The sequence below is a fragment of the Mustela nigripes genome, chromosome 13 (genome assembly GCF_022355385.1).
Source record: "Mustela nigripes isolate SB6536 chromosome 13, MUSNIG.SB6536, whole genome shotgun sequence".
Classification (NCBI taxonomy): Eukaryota; Metazoa; Chordata; class Mammalia; order Carnivora; family Mustelidae; genus Mustela; species Mustela nigripes.
Genome location: NC_081569.1, coordinates 30,672,431 through 30,684,823, shown reverse-complemented (window position 1 = coordinate 30,684,823; position 12,393 = coordinate 30,672,431). Strand labels below are relative to the sequence as shown.

The 12,393-nt window shown below is 52.9% G+C and overlaps 1 protein-coding gene across 1 annotated transcript in view; it reads right to left on the bottom strand.

Moving 5' to 3' along the window:
• Window positions 1-12,393, bottom strand: part of HCN4 (hyperpolarization activated cyclic nucleotide gated potassium channel 4) — a 41,783-nt gene that overhangs the window by 17,329 nt on the left and 12,061 nt on the right. The window lies entirely within an intron of this gene.

Sequence of the window (12,393 nt, the reverse complement as noted above, 5' to 3'; positions counted from 1 at the left end):
AGTGAAGCTGTTTTAGTTTTAGTAGGACCAGTTCGACCTATAATTCTCCAGGCTCCAGCCAGGCTGCTCCATCCTCCCTGAGGGTCAGCTATGGCCTGAGACAGGCTGGCAGGCAGACAAGCTACAGACCGTGACCAGAGAGCAGGTGAGGACCAGACACATGGCAGGTACCTGGGTGGCAGGAGGCCCGGGATCCAGTTCCAGCTTGGTCACTGACAGGTTGTGTGATGTCAAGAAGGTGCCCTGCCTTCTCTGGCCCTTACTTTTCTCACTGTGCAATAAGGGTGGAGTCTAAACACTGCATCCCATAATTCTGATCTGGCCTTTACCCACCCTGGCTCTCTGGGGTCCCTCTTTAGTCTATCCCCTATAGTCAGAAAATGCCTGGCCATCTCTCTCCCCAAGAGGTTTGTGTTCTAACAGAGGGCTGGGGAAGGACAGTGAAATCTTCAAGGGCAGGAAGTGTTAATGAGGGGATTTCAGGCACCTGTGTGTTGCCACTCAATGCAATGGAGTGAGATCAGTGGGGGCTTACAGTACCATTTCTCCTAAGGTGTCAAAGCAACTGCAAGGTCTTCCTGAGGGAGGTGGGAAGGGCCCCTCAGGGCGAAACCACCTGGCCTAGCAAGGCCTGCATACCCCTCTGGAGTATGCAGACAGCACAGACAGGCACACATCCCGTGTCTAGGAAGATATGACCGATCAATCCCAGGGACCCTGCCCGAGTACCAGCCACCCTGGGGCTGGCCCCAAGATCTGAAACCTGTACTGCATAGCTATTCCCTCTGCTATTAGTTTAGACAGTTACACAATGACAGATAAAGGTATTAAGTCAGGCAGAAATGAGCATGTCCTCTCCCAAGAGAAATAACCTTTCAACCATCTTTAATTCTCGACCGCGAGAAAGCCAGGAGAGAGGAGACAAAAAGACAAGCCTCCCTCGAGCCTTCAGAGGGTCCCACTCCAAAACTAAAGTGTTCCTGCCAGAAGAGTTCCAGGTTTTTTTGTTTGTTTGTTTTAATTTTTTTAAGTTTTTTAAAAAATTTTATTTACTTATTTGACAGAGAGAAAAAGATCACAAGCAGGCAGAGAGGCAGGCAGAGACGGGGAAGCAGGCTCCCTGCTGAGCAAAGTGCCCTATGTGGGGCTCGATCCCAGGACCCTGAGATCATGACCTGAGCTGAAGGCAGAGGCTTTAAGCCACTGAGCCACCCAGGTGCCCCAAGAGTTCTAGTTTTGAAAAAAAAAATATTACTTCAGAGCAAACTGCTTTCTTTGCTAGATTCAAAATGGTGATACGAGTCAAAGAGAGAGCAGGCTCTGCCTCACTGGAGGTGGGCGAGAGAGCCATCTCATACCACACAGCTCAGGGAAGAGCAGTTCCTTTGAAAGCCAAACCATTCACAGCCTCAAGACAGGACCCCAAGTCAGGGCCTCTCAGGCTTAAAGCTTCTCATTCTAAAGCTGATGCTAAGGTCAACTTCAGAGCTTCTCTGCCCTCCATTCCACCACCATTCTCTAGCCCCAATCCCCCATGCCATCTGAGACAGCTCAACCTAAGACTCAGGAGCCCACCCCAGCCATCACACCCACCACATGGAAGACAGCACGTCCTGCTAATGACACGTGGGCTGCAGGAGGATGGTTTCAGCTTCTATGCGATGTTCCTGAGCTGTGTACACTCTCTACACAGCCTCATGCACGTCATTCAAAGACAGCTGCAGACACTCATTAGGAGCTACAAACAGGTATCCCCATTCACACACAGAGTCTGCAAACACCCCTATATACACATGGCCACCATTCCCTTTCATTTCATCTCTTGGGAAAAACAAAACAAAACTAGCATCGAGAGGCTACTGAGGGCCCCATGGTCCTCTGTACATAAAGCTAATAATACACACAGGCTAGAGGAGTTTCTAAAATTAACAGAGCGGCAGCAAGGCGGCGGGGAATGCTGACTTGGGCAGGCCTGCCACTCCAGCGGGTTTCTACACTTTCCCCAGCTCTAGTTCTCTCAATTACAGACCAAATTTGAGACAGTAATTAACAGGAGAATGTTTGCATTTAGTGGTCTTCATAAAACCAAATTACATGAGGCAAAAACAACCATTTCCTTGCATTCTGACTAATTATTTCAATCGTTGAGTTTCCAGATGCTAAGAGATATTGCTGGTGCCTGATCTGGGCTGGGGTCGGAATGCTGGAGCATTCCTTCCCAGAAACCACTATCCTGTAGCATCATAGAGAGGCTTTCAGAGCCGGCCAACCTGGGTTCAATTCCTGGTTCCATCATTTACTAGCAAGTCACTTAACGTCTCCATGCCTCAGTTTCTTTGTCTGCTCACTGAGAATAATAACGGTATCTAACTTAGAGTTATAAAAATGACTTGAATTGATATATGTAAAACCCTCTGGACTATACCTATCTATATTATTAAATGAGTCAATTAGGAGCTCAACTCAACAAATTCACCGGAAAGAGATGAGGGAGGAAGATGAAATCTTCCATAGAAGAGTCAAAGCAAAGCATCTACTGGGGGTGGGGGTGGAAGAGAGCTCGTCCAGTGCTGGAAGTCAAGGACCACAACATTCCGTGAACAGACAACAGAACCAGTCTACCTTGGCAGACAGATGCCCTGAGTTCAGCGAGCTCGTGGTCTAGTCAGAATACAAGGCTTAGACAGAAGACAAGTTGGGCAATGATGAAAGAAACCATCCTAGGCAGCAGCCCAGGTATGGCTCACAGTGGCCCAGAAGGGTGAGACCAGAAAGTGCTCCTGGAGGATCTGGGCTTTAGGAGATGCTATTGGCCTTGGGAACTACCTCTCCTTACTCTTACAAGATGATGGCACAGATTTCCAAAAGCAGGGCCAGGTGAGGGGGGCGGAGAGAGAGAGGGGCAGCACCACGGACAGCTCCCGACACGCCTGCCAACCCCATTCTGCTGCTCTAGCCAGGCGGACTTGGCCGCAGGCTCCCCACTGTATCTTCAGCTCCCAGACCCTGATTCTCGCCAAGCCCAGGGATAAGAAACATCTCAAGTGATTCCTTAAGGACTTGGGCTTTTTTTGTTTTGCTTTGTTTTGTTTTGTTTTTCCTGGCTTTTTTTTAGGGGTTCCTTGGTGACTGAATTCATAAAGACCCCATTTCACATGTATCAAGCACTTAGTTCGTGCTTCCCATGTGTTACTTCATGTAATCCTCACCCCAACACTCAGGTGGCTGCTGACGTCTGTGTTCTGCTGATGATGACACTGCGACTCAGAGAGGGGTATCTACCCAAGATCACACAGTGAGTGAGGGACAGAACAAGATCCCGAGAGGTCTGGGGGGACTTGAGAGCCTGACTGCTTAGGATTTCAGGCACCTCAGTGGGATGCAGGGAGGGAGACCAGCCTTACTGCAACCTCTGCATCACACAGGGAGGTAACCTATCACAGTGGCTGTAGTCCTCTCTTGTAGACAAGAGAGGAGAGAGAGATGGGGCCAGACGGTGACTACACTTATAATGGTGAGCCCTGAATAATGCATAAAATTGTTGAATCACTATGTTCTCCACCTGAAAGATGTAACATTGTATGTCACTTCTGCTTCAATAATAAAATTTTAAAGAGAGAGAGAAAAAGAGAAGAGAGAGCTGTGAAGAGTTTTGGAGGGGACCCATGCTCCTGATGTCACAGACTTCCGAGATACTTCCTGGGTGGGGGAAGTAGCACACCTCTCAAATATTAAAAGCATCCTGGTTAATTGGACACAGCTGTGCCATCCTGTAGAAGGAGCGGAAAACCTAAGGTCTGTGGAGGAGGGAACAGTAACATTTCCAAAACCTCAAGCTGTATGTGCCATATTTCCCCCAGCACCCCACTGCCCCTAGAATCAGTCATGATTAACTCCCACAATCCAGGGTATGTGTCCGTGGTGGCGGGTGGCACGACCTGGCAGGGAAGTGAGGGACAGCCAGACTCAGAAACATTGGAGTTGGCACATGCCCGAGTTAGAGGCCTTGCTCTCTCCAAAGCCAGATGACCTGCCCTATCCCAGTGTTCTCTAAGCTAAAAGGAAGATGCCTCATCCCAGTTGCAGCCCCAGAAACCCAGGCTTGTCCTCCCTTAATCCTGGACCTCACTTCCTACCTGGTATCCAAGTTGGCAGGTGGGTGTAGCCTACAGGCCAGGAGCAGGTTTCATGCAGAAGAAACGGGAGATGGCAAAGAGCCAAGCAGCCCTTTTACACGGACATCTGGAACATTTCACGGATCTGTCTCCAAGGTAGGTTATTCCTCAAGGGAGCTGAAGCAAGAGAAGACCCTGACTCTGAACTCAGAGACTCAAGGACCAGACCAAGGACCAGACCAAGGACCAGACCAGACCTCTCCTTCCCCAGAGGCTAAAGAGGAGTGAAGGGTAATAAAACGGGGACAGGGGAAGTCAGAAGAGGGATGTTCTCCTCCAGCCTTGTCTTGTTCACACACACCCATGCTTGCCTTTGAGTGCATATGCTCTCTCTCTCCCTCTCTCTCTGTCTCTCTCTCTCTCTCTCTCACACACACACACAATACAGTTTTATACACATTCTCATCTATGCACTTCTGCTAGTTTTCCCCCTGTACACACATGCATACTTTCTTGCACACCTACTTGCATACATTTTGACTCAAATGACATCCACTAGGGATCCTGCCAAGCTGGAAGAGAGTGTCAGTTGTTGGCCCATTACATTTTTTCCCATCCTTCAGGATTCATGCTACATCTTCCAGGCTTCTCCTGCCCCTCACTGATGGGCCTCGGCCTGGACCAAGCCCCGACTTTGGATATCCCAAAACACTGTGGCTCCCTGAAGGCAGGGCCCTGGTTCCAGGCATGGCTTGTGATCCTGCCATACGGACTCCAGGCCAGGGTCTCCACGCTTTCTCCCAGTGAGTGGCACACCCAGGGCCCCATCGTATATCCCTTCCCTCTTGGTAGACACCTCTCCTAGCACCAGACCTGCATTCTCATCTGCCACCTGGAGGGCCTGCTGGCTCTCGTGAAGGCTGCAAGGCTGAACTCAGCATCTTCCTCCTTAGAGCTGAATGGCGCACTCAGCATTTCAATACCTCAAAGCTAGCCTCAGCTGCTTTCTTTTTCCTGCAGACCCTCTGTGCAGTGACATGTCTGGTCGAGCATCTTTTTTTTTTTTTTTTTTTTTTTTAAAAGCACACCCAGAGTGAAGTCCAAGGCAGGGCCCAAATTCGTGACCCTGAAATCTAGACCTGAGCTGAGATCAAGACTTGGGACACTCAACCGACTGAGCCATCCAGACACCCCTTGTCTAGCATCTGCTACGGCGGCTTCTGAATCTGTCCCTGACTGCTCTGTCACGCTCCTCGCCTGGATCCTTGCCCCTGCCGCCTACCTGTCTCTAGCCTCCACGCTCTTTCCTTCCAACTCACATGATCTCTAGGTTATCTTTCCAAATTTTATGATTACATCACCCCTTGCTTGAGCCCTCTTGGCAAACTCCCCATGACGACAGAAGAAAGTTCAAGCTCCAAGGTCTGGCATCCCCCAAGCCCCACGTCCTGTTCTCCCTCCTGCTCCCTACACAGCAGCCACCGGATACCCACACCCTGGCCTCTATCTCCATCCACATTCTGGCTCTTCCTCCTGAGAACTGCCCCTGCCTCCTGGACCCCCATCTCGTGAATTCCCTTCCCTCATCAAAGACCCTGTTTGACTGCCTCCTCCTCCAGGAAGCCGGCCTAACGAATCACGCTGTCTGGGAGTAGCTGTCCCCTTCGTCAGGCACCACCTAGCTCTCCTCTCAGCCTGCCAACAAATCATGGAAACTAGGAATCCAGGAATCCTCCTGTCTGAGACAGCGATGGGAGTGGGGAGCTCCCCCTGGGTTCCCGACCCGGCCCTTGGTTTTCCAGGCCCAGCACAGAGACTGCCCTGGGGGACAATGAGACGAGAGCAGGATGGCGGCCAATGTTTTTTGGACACTTACTACATGCTGGACACTGATCAGAGTTCCTTATGTGGATGATCTCATTTAACCCTCTTAAAATCCCCATGAGGGAGATACTATGATGGTGCCTGTCTTACAGACGAGGAGACTAAGGCACAAGAAGTGGAGAAATTTGCTATATATATGGTGGATCAAGAACTAAGCCCAAACAGCCTGCTCCCAGAGTCCCACTTTTCCCTTAAGCAAGCTTTAGCTGAATCCTGAGGATGTCACTTTCCTAAAGCCCATGCACCTACGAGTCAGGAGTGGGGCCAACCTCCTCCCCCTTCTCCCGCACTGGGGCCACTCCTTGCCTGTGCTAGGAAGGTTTTCAGGACCCTTTGAGAACCCTGTCATCTTCTGGCCATCCTGCCAGCATCCATCTGCCATACCTGGGGACCCTGGGCATACAGGCCCTTGGTTCACAGCCTTCCATTCCATTTCAAACCCTGCCTTTGTCCTGCATGACTTCCACTCCTTACATCAAGCCCAAACACCCAGCCCCTCAGTGGCTCGGTGTCCTGACTCTCCTGCCGCGCACGTCAGTCACCCACTCCCGCAGCAGGGGACGGACCATGTCACCCCTGCCCCAGTGGTTCCATCTCTCACTCCCACCTCCTTTCCCTCCAGCTCTCTTAGCCAGTTATGCTAAGAGCATATGTAGCATATGTAGCACCTGCCCCAGGAACCGTGAGTCACAGGACCCTCCTGCCTCCTCCCTTCCCCCGGGACACAAGGGTCCTGCCCTTCTACCTTGTTTACCCCATCCTTCTGGCACCTACTTCACAAGATCATGCCTTGGATCAGGGTCACCATTCACCCTTTGCATGTTCCATGGGAACTGTGCAAAAAATCCCACAGCCTCAGACCTGTCCTGCTAAATATGTAAGCACCTTAGCTCCCGTGCCTCAATTTCCTCATCAGGGTTTCCATACTCTGCTGGCCCTCTCCCCCACCCGCCCCACCTTTCCAGGAGACCCTGGGAAATTTTCCCCACTGTTCTCCTCTAGCAGCCACTTCAAAGTATCTTCTCTCTCTTCAAAGCTCTAAAACCACTCTTCTACCCTACTCTCAGCAGATACCACCACCCTCTACTTCACAGAGAGAAGAGAAGCCACCCAAACGCCCCCTTCCTCTTCCTGCCACCAGACTCCTGCCCCGCGTGCCTCTCCCTCATCTCCCCACTCCTCCTCCAGTCACAAAAGCATTGGCAACCCCTCCACCAGTCTCTTGACAGGCATCCCCTCTGCCTTCCCAGGGACCCTGGACCCAAAGGTGATCCCCTCTTGTCTTATTCTTCAGCCTCCCTCCCCGAGCGTCCTTTCCCACCAGCTCATTGTTTTAAGCTCCCTACATTTAAGAAATAAAATAAAACCACTCTCGAATCTCCAATCCCTCTGCCTTATCTCTTTACCCATTGGAAAGAAGCTTCCTGGGAGAGGCCCTCCCAGGGCCCACACTCCCCACACTCCTGCCGACTCCTCAGCAACCGCGTGCTGTTCCTGGCTGACCCCCAGCATCACCTGACCCCGCGGGCCACTCTGCCGAGACACTGGTTTCCTCCCTTCTTTCTGTCTCTCCCTTTCCTTCCCCTGGTGGGGTCCTCTTCCCTTGCATGACCTTCAAGTGTGTTTGCTCCTTTGGGCCCTGGCCTCTTCTCTCTCTGCACACTCTCCCTGCGTGACCTCGCCAGTTGCCAAGGCCTCCATGATTCTGCTGGCTTTCACATCAGACCTCTCTCTGAAGCTCCACACCGGTGTGTTCACTTGCTGACTACATCTGACCCCTGGATGCCCCCGTCATTCTTGCCATGTCCAGATAACTACACAGCTTCCTCCCAAACCCTTGTGCTCCCAGCACAGGCTCCTCCGCCATCCAAATGTCCATCGAGAAAGCGGAGAGTTCACCTCTATCTCCCTCGCCTACCAACAGCCAGCCAGTGGGACGCGGAGTCTCATCAGCCCACCCCCCGGCCCACCCCGTGGCTTCCTAACTGGGCCCCTGGCCTTTCCAGGACGCTGCATACTTCAGGGTTCCAGGTGGGCTCCACGTGCTCCCAGCAATCCACTCTCCAGGACTTTGCCAAGCCAAGTCCTGGGCTCCCAGCTAAACCAAGTCCCACTGTCGTCCCCCAGGCCCTTCTGGATCTGGGTTCTGCTTCCTTCCCATGTCTTGCCACCCTTCCTCCCCTCTTCGCTCTGCTCCAGACAAACCAGCAGCTTTCCATGCCCCCAAACGCACCACGCTTCCTGTCCTCCAGGCCTGCCGACCGGCTGGTGTCTGCCTCGGACTCTCCTCTCCACCCCGGCCCACCCCAGGGCCCCTGGTTCAGAGGAGGTGTTGTTTCTTTGAATCCTCAGAAATCTGGTTAGGTGCCCCTTGTACGCATTGCTCTAGCATAGTATTTATCACGCTATGACGGAATTGTGTGTTTGATTTGTGTGTTTATATCTGGTGGCCTACACAACTCCCTGAACTTGGCAGGGGGCCTTTTATGCAGTGCGTCCTAATACATGCGTGAACGGTGGGCGAATGAATGGAGGCGTGCTTTAGGCCGCAGAGCGGAGTGACAGGTGGCCCAGCAGAAGCCACAGGAAATGGTAGCTCACTGAGACCCACGAGGCTTTCACAGGCTTCCGATGATCTGGGTGGAACATGTACTGTCCAAGTCCCTAGGATGCCAAGACTCCCAGGAACATCCATTAGAGAATGTTCCCCACCACCCCCACCCCCGAACCTGGTGGTGGAAAAGTCATAGAGAAGGAAGGGGCAGAGCTGGTGGGGGCAAGGGGGGAGGGGAGGAGATGAATAAGAGACAGACCAGGAGAAGCATGGGGATTGGGGTTTCCGACAGAGTGGAATGACAGAAGGGGCTGGTAGGGGGACACTGGCCTCAACCTAGGCTTCGCGGCACAGACCTGTGGTGGCAGAACACCTCCTCATTAGGGGCGTGCCCTCTTAGTGGGGATTTTAAGGATTCTCCCTCCTCCCAAAATAGGCAAAATAGGTGAAATAGAGCCCAGAGCTCCAGGAGGTGGGGGCGGGTAGGAAGGAGAGAGTCCCACCTTATCCTAGAATCCGCCACTTTGCAGACCCAGGATGAGTCGTGTCCTCCCTCAGCCCTGCCCTGCCCCCCAACCCCGACCCCAGAGAGCAGAAACCATTGCTCTTCCTTTTCCTAGGAACACATAACTGGGCCTGGGACTGGGGAGTGAGAAGCACAGGAGCCTCTTGGCAGAATTGTCTTATTGCTAAATGGCTGGGTGGCCTAAAGGCTGTTGCCAGGGGTAAAAAGACTGCCAGAAACAAAAATTAAGAAACTACCCTAAAAGGTCAACACTGATCCCGGCTATGTGGTGGGATTAGGAGTGATTTTGTTTGCTCTGTCATACGTTTCTAGATTTCCTACACTCCGTCTATTTCTAAGTTCTTTATTTTCTTAAAAGTGTGCAAATTCTTATTTCTTTTATAATCAAAAAAACGAAATTTGCCTTTAGCCGGTGCCTGGTGGCCTGTGCTGGGGAGAGTCCCCTCGCTGGAGTCAGGAGAGAGACACATGGGGTCCTCCGGCAAACGCCTGGGGAGCCAGCATCCACGGGCAGAAAGCGTGTTAGCATGGCACGGAGGTCAGGATGAGCAGAGTTTCTGGAGGAGGGCGGTGATGAAGGAGGGAGGGAGGCATCTGAAGGGCAGGCTGACAGGCAAAGGAGACCACGTGCCTGCCCACGACACACACGTGGGCAGCCACAGAGAAGAGCCTCCTTCCTTGTCTCCCTCCCTCCTGTGAAACCTGGATCTTCAACCAGTCCCTCTCTGTCCCCTCCCTGTCCCGGCTCCTGCTCAGCACTCTCTGAGGCAGAGCTACTGCCCAGCACTATGCCCTCCCAGAGAAGCTGCCGGCTGCCTGGGCGCTGGATGGGGTCTTCCCTTCCTGTGCCCCAGGGCTGGCATTTTAGATTCTCCCTTCCCCTCAGGCCGGAACTCCACACCCCACAACCTTCCAGAGCCAGGCTGGGTCCTGCAGCTCTTGCCTCTGAGGTCATAACCCCCCTATCCTCGCCGCCCCCTCTTCTGGCCCAACCTCCCTGACTTGGGGTCCCCCCCCCATAACAGACAAATTGCTCTCTTCCTCCCACTCGCCTCTGGCCACTAGGCTCTATTTTTAACCCACCTCAAACTCTCTGACTCAGAATCACAGGGCTCCCAGGTAGCTGCTCCCTGGGCTGCCTGGGGCCGCCTCCAGAAGTTTCAGAGCCAAGGGCGCCTAGTGCTTTTGTTTATGGGTAGGTAGCTGGGATCTGGGTGCATTTTTTTTTTTTTCAAATTGTCTATGTGACTTAAGGAAGAAAATTTGGTTTTGGTTTTGAAGACCCAAGAAGACCCGTGAAACCCCTGACACTTCGCGCAGCCTTCCCGGTCCTGGGCTGCGGCCCTAGCCTTTATCACACAGTGAGGGCCAGTCTCGGCTGTTCCGAGGTGAGCTGAGGGCTGTCCCTGATAGAATCTTCCCCCTTGTGTGATCTTTCCATCGTACGGCACAGTGCTCTACACACTGACACCTAGGGATTGTATCTAGACACAGATAGGGCTGCACTAGGCAGGGGGACTGGGGGCTGACATCTGCCTGGCTAATAGGCTCCCAGTGACAGTGAAGCTACTGGTCCCAGGACCACACCGGAATAGCCAAACCGTAGCAGACGGGAATTCAGGCCTTCTTTGAGTGTCTACATACCTGGCTGTGTGGCCTCAGACAGATCATTTAACCTCTCTGAGCTTCTTTTCTCATGTGCAAAAGGAGAACATGAATCCCACCTCAAAGGATTCTGGGAGAATTCAGCGAGATATTTATAATACGCTACACAGTGTAAATCCTCAGGATATGCTGGCTGTTATCATCATCATTCTTCTTTTTTTTTTTTTTTTTTAAGATTTTATTTATTTGACAGAGATCACAAGTAGGCAGAGAGGCAGGTAGAGAGAGAGGGAGAAGCAGGCTCCCCGCTGAGCAGAGAGCTGGATGCGGGGCTCGCTCCCAGGACCCTGAGATCATGACCTGAGCTGAAGGTAGAGGCTTTAACCCTCTGAGCCACTCAGGTGCCCCCATCATCATTATTCTTATGACAACTAAGAGGCAGGTCCTGGCCTGAGGGCTCTGGGGATACTGGCGCATGTGGACCAGTCTCACCACAAAGAGCCCTCATTCGTAGGGACAGACAGACCCACCCCCACAGGGGAGCTGATGATCCAGACCAGTTCCATGGGCAGATGACCCATAAGCTGGAGGTGGCGGGTAGTGAGGAGACTGTCTGCTCTGCAATGTGGACCAGGAAGAGCGGGAGGGCAAGTTCAGCCAGGCTTGAGCACAGGGGCAGAAAGGAGCAGAAAGCAGCACGGCCTGCTGCGTATGAAAGCCCCAGAGAGGAGGCGGCCTGAGTCTGTGCCCTGGGCAGGAAGGTCAGTGTCGTTACGGGAAGGAGGATTATGCTACACAGCAGGTGTCCAGCCCAGAGGCCCACGAGTCTTGGGTTCTAGTTCCCGCTCCATCTCTAACCTACCGTGGGCCCTGAACAAGTCCCTGCCCTCTCATAATCCTTTTTTCAGTTTCCCCAGAAGGAGGGAGCTGGCCGATCTCTAAAGACACGCCAGTTCCAGGAATCCCTGCAGTGCGGAGGCTAGAGGGGCCAGCCGAGGGCAGCCGGCCAGATGGAAACTTAGGAGAGAAGAGTGCAAGCCTTAGAGAACCCTGGCCCCCTGCTTCCCCCCACCCCCAGCCCCCCGACCCAGTACTGGTCTGAAGAGAGTCAGGGGCATACTGAATGGCAGACGGAGTTGTCCGGACTCTTCCGGGGGGCCATGGGAAGCCATGAAGTCTGCAGAGGAAGACAGTTCCTCGAGGAAGGGATTGTGATGGCACCTTCTCAAAGGTACAACTGAGCACAGCCGGGCTGTAAGGAACACCAAGATACCAACCCACTACTTCTCTGAACGGCTGAGACTTTCAGTCTGTGCACGCACAGATACACTAACGTAAGAGTGCACACACACACACACACACACGCACGCACATGCACGCACGCGTGCACACACATATCCCAACGCGTACTGCAAGTCATCTGCTCTACAGTGCCCCGAGATGCCAGGATGCTGTGTTCCCTCAGGCTAGTGGCCTAACCTCTCTGAGCTTAGTCTGACAAGACTATCTGGGGAAAAAACAGGGAGGCGGCGAGCAGCTGGAGCACTTGCCCGCCCAGCTTCCAGGAAACAAAGGCTCAAGCACAGCTGTCCCCACACAGGAGACTGGAACAAAAATAGCAAACGGCTGAGGAGTAGCACGTGAGCGTAACCTCAGGGGAACTTGGGTAGGAGAGAGCTCACCTGCTCCCGAAGGAGGGGGCGCCAGGG